The sequence below is a fragment of the Pogoniulus pusillus genome, chromosome 9, assembly GCF_015220805.1.
Source record: "Pogoniulus pusillus isolate bPogPus1 chromosome 9, bPogPus1.pri, whole genome shotgun sequence".
Classification (NCBI taxonomy): Eukaryota; Metazoa; Chordata; class Aves; order Piciformes; family Lybiidae; genus Pogoniulus; species Pogoniulus pusillus.
In genome coordinates, this window is record NC_087272.1 from 38,283,984 (window position 1) to 38,298,300 (window position 14,317).

Genomic DNA, 14,317 nt, shown 5'->3' on the forward strand with positions numbered 1-14,317 from the left:
GATTGCTGTGGTCTTTAGGCTGGATTGCTCCTTTGTGTTCTCATTCTTGCACACAGCTGGCAGTAGGATTGTTCCTGGGTGCTGCTAGGCAGGAGGTTGTGGTTTATCTAGCAGCACTTAGCATCTTTCTTGGAGTGGGTTCATCATTTCACAGAATCAATCAGTCAGGTTGGAAAAGACCTTTGAGATCATTAAGTCCAATCTGTTACACCCAATACCACTTAATCAACTAAATCCTGGCACCAAGTGCCACATTCAGTCTCTTTTTAAACACTTCCAGGGATGGTGACTCCACCACCTCCCTGGGCAGCCCATTCCAATGCCAACCACTCTTGCTCTGAAGAGCTTCTTCCTAACATCCAGTCTAAAAATGACTCCACCACCTCCCTGAGCAGCCCATTCCAATGCCAATCACTCTTGCTCTGAAGCACTTCTTCCTAACATCCAGCCTAAAAATGACTCCACCACCTCCCTGAGCAGCCCATTCCAATGCCAATCACTCTTGCTCTGAAGCACTTCTTCCTATCATCCTGCCTAAAAATGACTCCACCACCTCCCTGAGCAGCCCATTCCAATGCCAATCACTCTTGTTCTGAAGAGCTTCTTCCTATCATCCAGCCTAAACTTCCTCTGGTGCAGCTTGAGACAAGTTTTGAGCTGTAACTCCCGTGGATAAAGTCTTTCCAGACCACACTGCCTCAGTTTAGCCAGAAGGATTGTTGTGGGGTGCCATGATTTAGGTGATCAGTTAATGTTGGCTGATAGGTTGGACTTGATGATCTCAAAGGTCTTTTCCAACTGGACTGATTCTGTGATTCCTAATTCTTTGGAGAAATAAAAGCCTCTTCAGGTGAAGTTGAACCAGCAACTGTTTCACAATCCCCCTTTCATCACACCTGGATGCCATCAGATCCTGATTAGCAGCTGTGTTTGCTGCCTTGTGGCACAGCTTTCATCCAGCCCTGTGCAGAGTGAGCAGCTGAATCAAATTCATCTCATCAGGGTGACAAACAAATGCTTTGGCTGAGGTGCTTGGGATAGAGTTGTCCAAGCAAGCTGGAGAGTTTTGTTGGTCTGGAAAAGTCTGGATGCTTCTCTAAGAGGATACCATGAAGCTGTGCTGCTGCTCCTCTTCCAAGGTACAGGTAGGTAAATGTTCATCTGTTACTCTCTGCACTTGCAGGTGTTAAGAGGTCTGATGCTTGAAGTGTGCACAGTGTTGGCAAGGAAAGGACAAGCTAGGCAGAACATTTAAGGCAGGCAGAAAAGTGAAGTTGTCATAGTGTGGAGCAGTTAATGCTGGAGCTGTGTTTTAATTTGCTGTTAGGAGGTAAGGAGGGAGAAAAAAAAGTGAACAGAGAGCTTAAGGAGTGAAAAAAGGAGAGCAAACCTCCCTGAAATGTGAGCCTGTGCAGGGACACCTGCAGAAATCTGACTTCAGAACACAAAGCAGGCTGGAGATAGGCTCACAGCACCTCCATTTTCTGTGTGGAGCAGCATCACAGCACTGTGCCTTTGAATGGCTTTGAAGAGTCACTTAGGGGTTGGGAAATGAACTCCTCTGTCCTGCTCCTTACTGGCATGAAGCTGAGAAGTTCTTCCACTTGTGTGCATTTGTTTTGCTGTCTGTAAAGCTATGATCAGGAGGACCTTTGCCTTTGTAATCATGTTGTGTTCTGATGTGTAGAAATCATGGCATTATAGACTCCTGGGCTAATGGTAGCCAAAGCCTGTGTTATTTAGTGTCTCATCCCTGGATTTATGTTGCTTAATGTCTTATCTCTGGAGCAAATGACCTGCAGGAGGTGTATGAAGTGCTGCTGTGCTTTGTTAAATCCCATTTTGCTCTCTGGTTTTGGATTAAAACTTGAAATGGAGGATGTGGTAGTGTAAAATGTTTAATGCCTGCAATTAAACATCAACTAAAGCCCTGTGAGGAGAGGCTGAGGGAGCTGGGGGTGTGCAGCCTAGAGAGGAGGAGGCTCAGGGCAGAGCTCATTGCTGCCTGCAGGGAGGCTGTAGCCAGGTGGGGTTGGGCTCTGCTGCCAGGCAGCCAGCAACAGAACAAGGGGACAGAGTCTCAAGCTGTGGCAGGGCAGGTCTAGGCTGGATGTTGTTAGGAAGTTCCTGGCAGAGAGAGTGATTGGCATTGGAATGGGCATGGCAGGGAGGTGGTGGAGTGGCTGTGGCTGGAGGTGTTGCAGCCAAGCCTGGCTGGGGCACTTAGTGCCATGGTCTGGTTGGTTGGGCAGGGCTGGGTGCTAGGTTGGGCTGCCTGAGCTTGGAGCTCTCTGCCATCCTGGCTGATTCTGTGATTCTGTTCTGTCTGTTTTAATCTTAGCAGGCACTGGCAGAGAGCAGGGATGGTCACAATCTGTCAGGGTCTTGCCAAGGCTGTGTCCCTGTCTGCACAGCCAGTGCCAGTCAGAGGGGCTGTCATGCTGCACAGGGGTCCCTTGGAGCTTCAGTGGCTGAGGATGGTCGTAAACATGCCCATGCCATGCCCGTGTAACCTGCAACAGCATTCCCAGGCACTCCTTACTGCTTCCTGGTGATTCTACTCTGTGACACAGCTCATCCTGTGACAGTATGGCTCTGGTTCTATCTTCCACGGCCACTGTTGGGCTTGCAGGGGCTGCAAGCATCTGCGAGTGAGCTCTGATTCCCTGGGGACTGGCTTTCTTCAAGCTGGCTGCCTGCATTTCCCTCCCCTGCGAAAAGGAGATGTCTGCTCACTGCCCTGCCTTGTCCCTTGCCTTGTCCCTTGCCTTGTCCCTTGCCTTGTCCCTTGCCTTGTCCCTTGCCTTGTCCCTTGCCTTGTCCCTTGCCTTGTCCCTTGCCTTGTCCCTTGCCTTGTCCCTTGCCTTGTCCCTTGCCTTGTCCCTTGCCTTGTCCCTTGCCTTGCCTTGCCTTCCCACCTCTGCCTTGCCTTCCCTTCCCACCTCTGCCTTGCCTTCCCTTCCCACCTCTGCCTTGCCTTCCCTTCCCACCTCTGCCTTGCCTTCCCTTCCCACCTCTGCCTTGCCTTGCCTTCCCACCTCTGCCTTGCCTTGCCTTGCCTTGCCTTGCCTTGCCTTCCCACCTCTGCCTTGCCTTGCCTTGCCTTGCCTTCCTTCCCACCTCTGCCTTGCCTTGCCTTGCCTTCCTTCCCACCTCTGCCTTGCCTTGCTTTCCCACCTCTGCCTTGCCTTGCCTTGCCTTCCTTCCCACCTCTGCCTTGCCTTGCCTTGCCTTGCTTTCCCACCTCTGCCTTGCCTTGCTTTCCCACCTCTGCCTTGCCTTGCCTTGCCTTGCCTTGCCTTGCCTTCCCACCTCTGCCTTGCCTTGCCTTGCCTTGCCTTGCCTTGCCTTGCCTTGCCTTGCCTTGCCTTGCCTTGCCTTGCCACCCCTGCCTTGCCTTGCCTTGCCACCCCTGCCTTGCCTTGCCTTGCCACCCCTGCCTTGCCTTGCCTTCCCACCCCTGCCTTGCCTTGCCTTCCTTTTCTTCCCACCCCTGCCTTGCCTTGCCTGTGTCTCTTGGCCAGGCTGTAGCCATGCTAGGTATGAAGAGCTGCTGGCTCTCACTGTAAGCACATGAGAGATGCTTTCCTCCTGAGTAAACTGTGATGTGATTCATTTAACAGAAAGCCCCATTCTGATGCAGAGAGCTGCTGCAAACACCTTGCACAAATCTCATCAAAGGCTGCAATTGCAGAACTCACTTTGCTTTAAAGGGTGATTAGGCACTGGAATGGGCTGCCCAGAGAGGTGGTGGTGTCACCATCCCTGGAGGTGTTTAAGAACTGGCTGCTGTGGGCAGCCTGCTCTAGGGTAGGGTGTCCCTGCCCATGGCAGGGAGGTTGGAACTGGCTGATCCTTGTGGTCCCTTCCAACCCTGACTGATTGATTCTATGATTGGATGTGGCACTTGGTGGCATGGTTTAGCTGACGTGGTAGTGTTAGGCTGGACTTGATGATCTGAGAGGTCTTTAGCAGCCTAAATGATGCTCTGTGATTCCTGAGGCAAAGCAGAATCCTTGTTTCCACTCTTGTGACTGAGCTATGAATGCTTAGTCCTCCAAACAGCCTGTGGCCAGAAGAAAACAAACTTCTTCACTTGCCAATGTCTTGATCAATTGCTGCAGAGAGGAGAAACCAGGCTGATGAATCACACACATAAGTTCTGCAGTGTTACAAAGCAGGTGGTGAGGAACTGATTAAATGCTCCCAGCCACTTGGCACTCAGAAATCCTTTCTGGAGGTTCCCAACCCCAGCCATGGCATGTGGCAGCTTACACATCATGCATCTGAGGTCTAAATACAGTGAGGCAAAATCTCTGCTGCTGGGTCAGTATCCAGGGATCAAAAATGACAAAGGATTTGCTGTGCCTTAGGGTACTCCTTTCTGCCTGCTTCTTCTATCTAGTGCCTTCTGGATTGCTCATTAATGGCACTTAATCATTAGTTAGTTGTTTGAAAGCCTGTTTATATTGATGATTACAGCTGCCTGCACATCCACCCAGCCCAGAAACTCCTCTGGGTTTCAGATGCAGCTTGTTAAAAGGTTTCACATGTGCTTGCCCTGCCTGAGGAGTGAGACCACATCACCAGCCAAGGTCTGTGCACTTTTATTCTCCAGGAGGAAAAGTTCCCTGGAGTGAGCTGACTGATTTCCAGCAGACCCCTCCCTGCCACAGCTCTTGCTTGGAGCCTGGTCTACAACTACCTGCAGGGAGGCTGTAGCCAGGTGGGGTTGGGCTCTGCTGCCAGGCAGCCAGCAACAGAAGAATGGGGGACAGCCTGAAGCTGTGGCAGGGCAGATCTAGGTTGGATGTTGTTAGGAAGTTGTTGGCAGAGAGAGTGATTGGCATTGGAATGGGCTGCCCAGGGAGATGGTGGAGTCACTGTCCCTGGAGGTGCCTGGGTGAGACACTTAGTGCCATGGTCTGGTTGGTTGGGCAGGGCTGGGTGCTAGGTTGGGCTGGTTGAGCTTGGAGCTCTCTCCCAGCCTGCTTGATTCTATGACTGGTTCATTTGTGCTTTCATGATTGGTCCCAGCACCCCTAAGAGGAGGCACTCCAGGGGCAGCAAGACAAAGTCAGACTACAAAACTGCTTTTAGGTTGTTTAGGGTCTTCTTCACAGGATCACAGAATGTCAGGGGCTGGAGGGGACCTCCAAAGCTCATCCAGTCCAACCCCCCTGCCGCAGCAGGAGCACCCAGGGCAGGTCACACAGGAACACATCCAGGTGGGGTTTGAAACTCATCCCATTGGCCTCTGCCCACCCATCCAGCCTGGCCAGGTCCCTCTGCAGGGCTCTTCTACCCTCCAGCAGCTCCACAGCTGCTCCTAGCTTGGTGCCATCTGCAAACTCACTGCTGCTGGCCTCAATCCCCTGCTCCAGATCAACAATAAAGATACTGAACAGGCCTGTGCCCAGCACTGATCCCTGGGGCACAGCACCAGTGCCAGCTGCCAGCTGGATGTGGCACCATTCCCCACCACTCTCTGGGCCCAGCCCTCCAGCCAGTTCTTGGCCCATATCTTCACCCCCCTCAACTGGTGACAAGGAAGCAGCAGTAAATGTGGAGCAGCTAAGGTATAATCTTGGCAGAAAGGATTGCATCTTTCCCCTTTGATGTGCACAGATCTGTGTGATCAAAGCAAGTCACACTGCTTAAATTGCTTAAATGTGCAAGGGGGGGGGGGGGGAGTCAAACAAAAACCTCAACTTAGAGATGAATTCTCTAAGCTTCAGACTTCTGAAAGGTAAAAGCTGCTGTTAAATTGGCTGCAGTGACAGTAATCATGTTGTTTGTCATGGGCTACAGTCAAGAGGGAAGATAACCTCAGTGTAGTGTCAAGTTCATTTTGTTTTGGCTTAACATGACTTTTATATCTGATAGGTGACTTCTACTGAGCTGCTGGGAAGGTTTAATTAATGGGGAATGTTGTCTGGGAAAGAAAAAAGAGAGGGCCAGGAATGAAGGTTGATTGTTCAGGCTGTAATGCCTGCAAGCCCGACTGATGCTTTCACAGGTGTGTCCACCTAGTGTCAATACTGTGGGCTCTAGAGCTGCACTTTGGGTGCTGCACTTTGGCCACTGCACTTTGGCCACAACAACCCCAAGCAGCACTGCAGGCTGGGGCCAGAGTGGCTGAGAGCAGCCAGGCAGAGAGGGAGCTGGGGGTGGTGGGAGAGAGGAGCTGCAGAGGAGGCAGCAGTGCCCAGGTGGGCAGCAGAGCCAATGGCATCCTGGGCTGGCTCAGGAGCAGTGTGGGCAGCAGGACAAGGGAGGTTCTTGTGCCCCTGTGCTCAGCACTGCTCAGGCCACCCCTGGAGTGCTGTGTCCAGTTGTGGGCTCCTGAATTGCAGAGAGCTGTTGAGGTGCTGGAAGGTGTGGAGAGAAGGGCAGCAAGGCTGGGGAGGGTCCTGGAGCAGAGCCCTGTGAGGAGAGGCTGAGGGAGCTGGGGGTGTGCAGCCTGCAGCAGAGGAGGCTCAGGGCAGAGCTGATTGCTGCCTGCAGCTGCCTGCAGGGAGGCTGTAGCCAGGTGGGGTTGGGCTCTGCTGCCAGGCAGCCAGCAACAGAACAAGGGGACAGAGTGTGAAGCTGTGCCAGGGCAGGTCTAGGCTGGATGTTGTTAGGAAGTTCCTGGCAGAGAGAGTGATTGGCATTGGAATGGGCATGGCAGGGAGGTGGTGGAGTGGCCGTGGCTGGAGGTGTTGCAGCCAAGCCTGGCTGGGGCACTTAGTGCCATGGTCTGGTTGGTTGGGCAGGGCTGGGTGCTAGGTTGTGCTGCCTGAGCTCAGAGGTGTTTTCCACCCTGGTTGATTCTGACTCTGTGGTCACACACATGGTTACCCTTACTCCAAAGAAGATGTCCAAGGCTTTGGCAGGCACAGATAACTTTGCCCTGAGATTGCTTCTTCAAACATCAAGCACTGCCTGCCCCTGCTTAACAGTGCTGCCTGTGGTCAGGTGAAGATGCCTGCTGGGCTGAGTGAAGGCAGTGCAAGGCAGCTGGTTGGAAATACCCAAGCTAGCTTGGTGCTTGCTTCTCCCTCAGAAGCCCTTAGATGCACAGGGAGCCACTTCCCTGCAGAGCAGCTAGCACAGGCAGCAGAGGGTCAGTCCCTCCTCCTGCCCCTTATGTGGGCAGAAGAGCAGTTCCTTGGGGATCCTCCAGGTCAAGGACAGGAGCCAGTAGCTTTGTGCTTGGAATATATTCCCTCCCCAAGGGTCAATAAACGACCCTTGGCCCTAATGAATTTGCAGTTTCCTACTGTAAGGCAGGACTGGAAAGCTCTGGGAGCCTGGGGCAAGCTGCAGCCCAAAAACAGGGTGGAGAGGCAAGGGCCAGCACCATAGAAGTGTGGACTTTGTTTCACCCTTCTCTCTGCTCTTCCCTCCTTTTGCCTGCAGATGACTCAGGACCAGTGAGGCTGAAATAACAACAAAAAGGGATACTCTCTGTTTCAAACCTGGCTCAGAGCAAGGAACAAGGAGATGGAGGCAGTCTGAGCTGCCTGGCTTCAGCCCTCAGCTTTTGCACTGCTTGAGCTTTAGCTCCTGGGGCTGAAAGGATAGGCAGGAACCAGGCAGCTCCCTCCTCTTAGGCGCTGGGGAAGCCCTCTCCCAGGTGCAGAACTACATAGGTACCTGCTCTGCTCCCATAGCAGTGTCCAGACTATACCTCCTGAGGGTGCTCTGGATAAGAGATGTAGCTCTCAGATTACAGCTGGGGCACTGCAGAAGCATAGAATGTCAGGAGCTGGAAGGGACCTCGAAAGATCACCTGGCCCAGCCCCACTGCCAGAGCAGGATCACCCAGAGCAGATCACACAGGAGTGCATCCAGATGGTTCTTGAGTATCCCCAGAGAGGGAGACTCCACAGCCCCCCTGGGCAGCCTGTGCCAGGGCTCTGCCACCCTCACAGGGGAAAAATTCTTCCTCAGGCTGACGTGGAACCTCCTATGCCTCAGCTGCCACCCCCTGCCCCCTGTGCACTGGGCATCACTGAGAAGAGGCTGGCTTCAGCCTCCTGCCACTCACCCCTTACATCTCTATGAACATTAATCAGGTCACCCCTTAATGTTGCATCTGTGTCCTGCTGGGAGCCAGGCTGTGTGTTGGTGAGGCTACTGTGTGCCTCTGGGCTACTGGTCCACTATCAGAGCACTGAGGAGCACCTGCTCTAGTGGGAGGTGCCCCTGCCCATGGCAAGGGGGTGGAAACAGATCATAGAATCATAGAGTCAGACAGGTTGGAGGAGAGCTCCAAGCTCAGGCAGCCCAACCTAGCACCCAGCCCTGCCCAACCAACCAGACCATGGCACTAAGTGCCCCAGCCAGGCTTGGCTGCAACACCTCCAGGGATAGGGACTCCACCACCTCCCTGGGCAACAAGGCTGGTGAAAGGCCTGGAGCAGAGCCCTGTGAGGAGAGGCTGAGGGAGCTGGGGGGGTGCAGCCTGCAGCAGAGGAGGCTCAGGGCAGAGCTCATTGCTGCCTGCAGCTGCCTGCAGGGAGGCTGTAGCCAGGTGGGGTTGGGCTCTGCTGCCAGGCAGCCAGGGAGAGAAGAAGGGGACAGAGTCTGAAGCTGTGCCAGGGCAGGTCTAGGCTGGGTGTGAGGAGGAAGTTCCTGGTAGAGAGTGATTGGCATTGGAATGGGCTGCCCAGGGAGGTGGTGGAGTCCCCATCCCTGGAGGTGTTTCAGGCCAGGCTGGATGAGGCTCTGGCCAGCCTGATCTAGGGTAGGATGTCCCTGCCCATGGCAGGGGGGCTGAAATGGGATGATCCTTGTGGTCTCTTCCAACCCTGACTGATTCTGTGATTCTATATCATAGACTCAGGCAGGTTGGAAGAGAGCTCCAAGCTCAGCCAGTCCAACCCAGCCCTGCCCAACCAACCAGACCATGGCACTAAGTGCCCCAGCCAGCCTTGGCTGCAACACCTCCAGCCACAGCCACTCCACCACCTCCCTGGGCAGCCCATTCCAATGCCAATCACTCTCTCTGCCAGGAGCTTCCTCCTCACATCCAGCCTATTGCTAACTTATCTCTGGCTTAGCCAGCAGGATCTCTGGTGACAAGCTGCCCTCATAATGATGCCAACAACCCTGACCTGGGGCTGAGTTAGGGATAATTTGAAGCAAATGAATTGGTTATCAAAGTAAACCTTCCCATGGAAGCCTTCTGTGGAACAAGAACCAGGGCAGAGCCTTTGTGCTCTCTTGGAGCTGCCAGCAGATGCCAGTGTTCCCTCGGGTTCTAGCACTATCACTTCGGCTTGTGTTGTGCCCCTGCTTTGTTGTGCCTGCCCATGCTGGCAGTCATTGGTCAGTAGACATTTTGGCTGGGTTCAGATCTCCCACTGCAGCCTCGTTCTCTGAGACCTCGTTTTATGTTAAAGGAATGAGCAACCTAATTGTGTTGTGGAAGAGAGCTTGGACAAAACTGCCTCTGCCCCTTGGCTCTGCACTGCTGAGACCTCACCTCCAACATCACCTCCAGCTGTGTGGTGCAGCAGCCAGGCTGGAGGGCAGGATCCATCCAGAGGGACCTGGGCAGGCTGCAGAGGTGGGCACAAGCCAAGCTCAGGAGCTTCAACATGACCAGGGGCAGTGACCTGCAGCTGGGTGGAGGCAATGCCAAGCACAACTCCAGGCTGGGCAGGGACTGGCTGCAGAGCAGCCCTGAGCAGAGGCACTTGGGGGTGCTGCTGGAGGAGAAGCTGCACAGGAGCCAGCAGTGTGCACTTGCAGCCCAGAAAGCCAAGCAGAGCCTGGGCTGCAGCAGCAGCAGTGTGGCCAGTAGGGCCAGGGAGGGGATTCTCCCCCTCTGCTCTGCTCTGCTGAGAGCCCACCTGGAGTGCTGCATCCAGCTCTGGAGCCCCTGGGACAAGAGGGCTGTGGAGATGCTGGAGAGTGTCCAGAGCAGGGCCAGGAGGATGCTGAGAGGCTGCAGCAGCTCTGCTGTGAGCACAGCCTGAAAGAGTTGGGGCTGTGCAGGCTGGAGCAGAGGAGTCTCCCAGGGGACCTTCTTGTGGCCTTCCAGGATCTGAAGGGGGCTCCAAAAAAGCTGGGGAGGGACTTTTGAGGGTGTGAGGGAGTGGCAGGAGTGGGGGGAATGGAGCAAAGGTGGAGGTGGGGAGAGTGAGGCTGGAGGTGAAGAGGAAGTTGTTGAGCATGAGAGTGGTGAGAGGCTGGCAGGGGTTGCCCAGGGAGGTGGTTGAGGCCCCATGGCTGGAGGTGTTTGAGGCCAGGCTGGCTGAGGCTGTGTGCAGCCTGCTCTAGGGTAGGGTGTCCCTGGGCATGGCAGGGGGTTGGAACTGGCTGCTCCTTGTGGTCCCTTCCAGCCCTGACTGATTCTATGATTCTATTTGCCTCACCTGCTGGGCTCTTTGTCTCCATGGCCAGTGTTGATGCCACAGCTAAACCCAAGGACATTAAAATATCCTTTGCCATGCTTGAATTAATTTTTCTGGGTGTGTGCCCCTCTAGGCACAAACCCCTCTGCATTTCCCTGTTTAGTCCTCACCATTTAGAAAGAAGGATTGAAATGGAAACCTTCCTGGGGTGACTGGTGGCTGCTGTCCTGCTGCTGCATGGAGCCAGCCCCCTGGAGATGGAGCCAGCCAAATGTTTTTGGCTGCTTTCCTAGAGCAGCAAGAGGAGGACTTTGCTGACCCTGACATCTGGTGCACCTCATGAAATCCAAGCAATTAATGCTGAGCCAAGGTGGAATCTCTCTAGCCTGGCTCAGGAGTTCTGTTCAGCAGCAACCTTGTGGTCCTCATTAAGAGGCAGACAATTTCCAGCAGGTAATTCTCCTAACCTTGAGCAGCTCCCCAGAGCCCATTCTAATGCCCAGCTGTGGGTTTTGGAAGGTAAAGCAGGGAACATAGAATGGTTTAGATTGGAAAGGACCTCAAAGATCATCTAGTTCCACCCCCCCACCATAGGCAGGCACACCTCCCACATATGAGGAGCTGAAAACAAGACTGAGGATAGAGAACAACCTTTGTGCTGTTGTCTGAGATGCCCTTAAGGTCAGAAGTGTTGAGGGCCAGGATGGATCTCATTAGGGCTGCTCTGCTGACAAGTGGGTCTTGTCCCTTATTGTTATCCTGTCCCAGTGGGTATGTGGTCAGTCTGACAATGTCACCCAGTGTGCTGGGAATGGGCTGCAGATGTCTTCATAGCAGAGTGGAAGACATGAAGGAGATTGTTTAGAGGCAAAGCCTTTATTTCTACCTCTGTATTTAACCCATCTTTTGCAATAACAGTCCTGTTGACAACAGAGCAAGAGCTTATGAGAAGGAAACCAGAGCCTGCCTTTAATTCTGCCTGAAAGAACTTCCTTAGGAGTTGTAGCTGTTGAGTAAGAGAGGAGCAAATTGCTTCTCTGCTTTGTTTTGTTAAGCTCAGCTGTGTGAAGCTGTTGGAAAAGAGCAGGGAGAGAGGAACTGGAGCTGGAAAGGCAGAGGCTCATCCCTGCTGTGCTTGCTGTGGAGTACAGGACAGAAGCACAGGGAAAGAGGAGCCTTTGTGAGGTTGGGCTGCAGCTTTCCTCTGGGCAGCTCAGAGGATTCACCATCAGCATTTGACAGTCAGGTACATGATGAGGGAGTGCTCATTCTCACAGTCCTTTTGTCTTCCTGCCTCTACCAGCAAGGCTTTTTGGGTACACGTTCTGACAGCAGAGAGATCTCATTAGATAGAGAGGGGAATACAGTGACAAAGGATGAGGAAAAGGCAGAGCTGCTTAAATCTTTTGCCTCAGTCTTCACTAGTGGGGCAGGTTGTCTCCAGGACAGCTGGACTCCTGAAGTGGCAAATGGATTCAGGGTCCAGTATAGTCCCTCTCTAATCCATGAGGAAGAAGTAAGTGACCTGCTGAGCCACTTAGATCCTCACAAGTCCATGGGGCTGGATGGGATCCACCCTAGGGTGCTGAGAGAGCTGGCAGCTGAGCTGGCCAAGCCACTCTCCATCACTTACCAACAGTCCTGGCTCACTGGAGAGGTTCCTGAAGACTGGAAGCTGCCAATGTGATCCCATCCACAAGAAGGGTCAAAAGGAGGAGCCAGAAAACTACAGACCTGTGAGCCTGACCTCAGTGCCAGGCAAGGGCATGGAACAGGTCACCTTGGGTGCCATCACACAGCACCTACGGCATGGTGCCATGGTCTAGATGACTGGACAGGGCTGGGTGCTAGGTTGGACTGGATGAGCTTGGAGGTCTCTTCCAACCTGCTTGGTTCTATGATTTTGGATACATCTGTTTGAGAACTGCAACCTCAGTCTGACTTTGGTTGGGCTACTTCTTTTTGATGCATAAAATTTTAGGAGTTTTGCAGAGCAGGAGATGCTGAGGCAGAAGCACAGAAGTGCATCACACAACTGTGCAGCTCCTAGGACCTTGTGTGTCCAGAGGCAGGCAGGCAGCCAGCCCATGGGAGCACAGCTGGCTCTGCCTCCTGGCACACCACAGGCAGATGAGTGATGATCAGGGAAGGAAAATGCTCATTCGTGAGGAAGCCAAACTAAAATACATCCACAGAGCCACTTGAGCCTCTGAGTCTGTGAACTGCATCCCTCTGGGGAGATGGAATGGGAAGGTGTGTGCCAGGGGAGCTGCTGGGAGTTGTCATAGAATCATAGAACCAAGCAGGCTGGAAGAGAGCTCCAAGCTCAGCCAGCCCAACCTAGCACCCAGCCCTGCCCAACCAACCAGACCATGGCACTAAGTGCCCCAGCCAGCCTTGGCTGCAACACCTCCAGCCACGGCCACTCCACCACCTCCCTGGGCAGCCCATTCCAATGCCAATCACTCTCTCTGCCAGGAACTTCCTAACAACATCCAGCCTAGACCTGCCCTGGCACAGCTCCAGGCTGTGTCCCCTTCTTCTGGTGCTGGCTGCCTGGCAGCAGAGCCCAACCCCACCTGGCTACAGCCTCCCTGCAGGCAGCTGCAGGCAGCAATGAGCTCTGCCCTGAGCCTCCTCTGCTGCAGGCTGCACACCCCCAGCTCCCTCAGCCTCTCCTCACAGGGCTCTGCTCCAGGCCCCTCCCCAGCCTTGCTGCCCTTCTCTCCACACCTTCCAGCACCTCAACAGCTCTCTTGAATTGAGGGGCCCACAACTGGACACAGCACTCCAGGGCTGGCCTGAGCAGTGCTGAGCACAGGGGCACAAGAACCTCCCTTGTGCTGCTGCCCACACTGCTCCTGAGCCAGCCCAGGATGCCATTGGCTCTGCTGCCCACCTGGGCACTGCTGCCTCCTCTTCAGCTCCTCTCTGCCAGCACCCCCAGCTCCCTCTCTGCCTGCCTGCTCTCAGCCACTCTGTCCTTAGGCTGTATTGCTGCTTGGGGTTGTCCTGTCCATGCAGCTGGGCTGCTGGAGCCTCTCTCAGGGGGTCCCTGCTTTTAACCAGGGTTTGCATGGGTCCTGTATCCTCACCCCCAGCTATTTCATTTTATAGACCTGCTGCTGCAGTGCAGCATTACTTAACTCCTGATTGCCCAGGCCCAGTGAAGTTCAGTGGGTCCAAGCCACAGGATGTTAAACTTTAAAGATGAAGAATTTCTTTGTGGTCACTTCCACATTCCCCATGCAGCTTTTGTTGATACAGTGAATTAATCCAGGAATTTCCAGTGGGATACATCCATTAGAAAAAGAAAAACCCAAACCAAAACAAAGCAAAAAAAATCCATCTGGGCATTCACTGAGCTTTAGGAACCTAAGGGATAATTAATGACACTGTTTTCAAGTGACCAGCTGCTTGCCTTAAGATATGCTTCCAGGAGAGAGTAAAATCCACTCAGACTTCTTTGCTAGACTCACACTTTCTTTGGAAGGCCCAGAACTCACACAGAGACAGTCCTGGGAAAGGTTTTCTCTTCCTCTTCACTACCCAGCAGCAGCTGAGGAGAAGTTCTCCAGAGCAATAGCACAGATTTTTCCAGCTAGGTGCTTAGAGCAACTTGCTGTAGCTGCTCTGGAAGGCAAAGTGAGAAGCCTGCAAACCATCTTGGAGCTTGCATTTGGAAAGAAATCAGCCACAAAGCCTGTGGAATGACTCCTTGTGTCCTCTGCATTCTGTGCTGTGCCCAGTGGGGCTTCAGTGCATGACACAGGATGGTAGGGGCTGGAAGGGACCTCCACATATCATCAAACCCAACCCCTCCCCTGCCAGAGCAGGACCATACAATCTAGCACAGGTCACACAGGAACACATCCAGGCAAGGCTGGAAAGGCTCCAGAGAAGGAGACTCCACAGCCTCTCTGGGCAGCCTGTGCCAGGGCTCTGGGACCATTACAGCCTTCCTCATA

At 53.7% G+C, this 14,317-nt stretch overlaps 1 long non-coding RNA gene across 1 annotated transcript in view; it reads left to right on the forward strand.

The window, feature by feature from the left end:
• The first annotated feature begins 991 nt into the window (after positions 1-991).
• LOC135178364 (uncharacterized) overlaps positions 992-14,317 on the forward strand; it is a 71,174-nt gene continuing 57,848 nt past the window's right edge. Inside the window, exon 1 of the long non-coding RNA XR_010303484.1 lies at positions 992-1,145. This is a non-coding gene — a long non-coding RNA (uncharacterized LOC135178364). The remainder of the gene's footprint in view (positions 1,146-14,317) is intronic.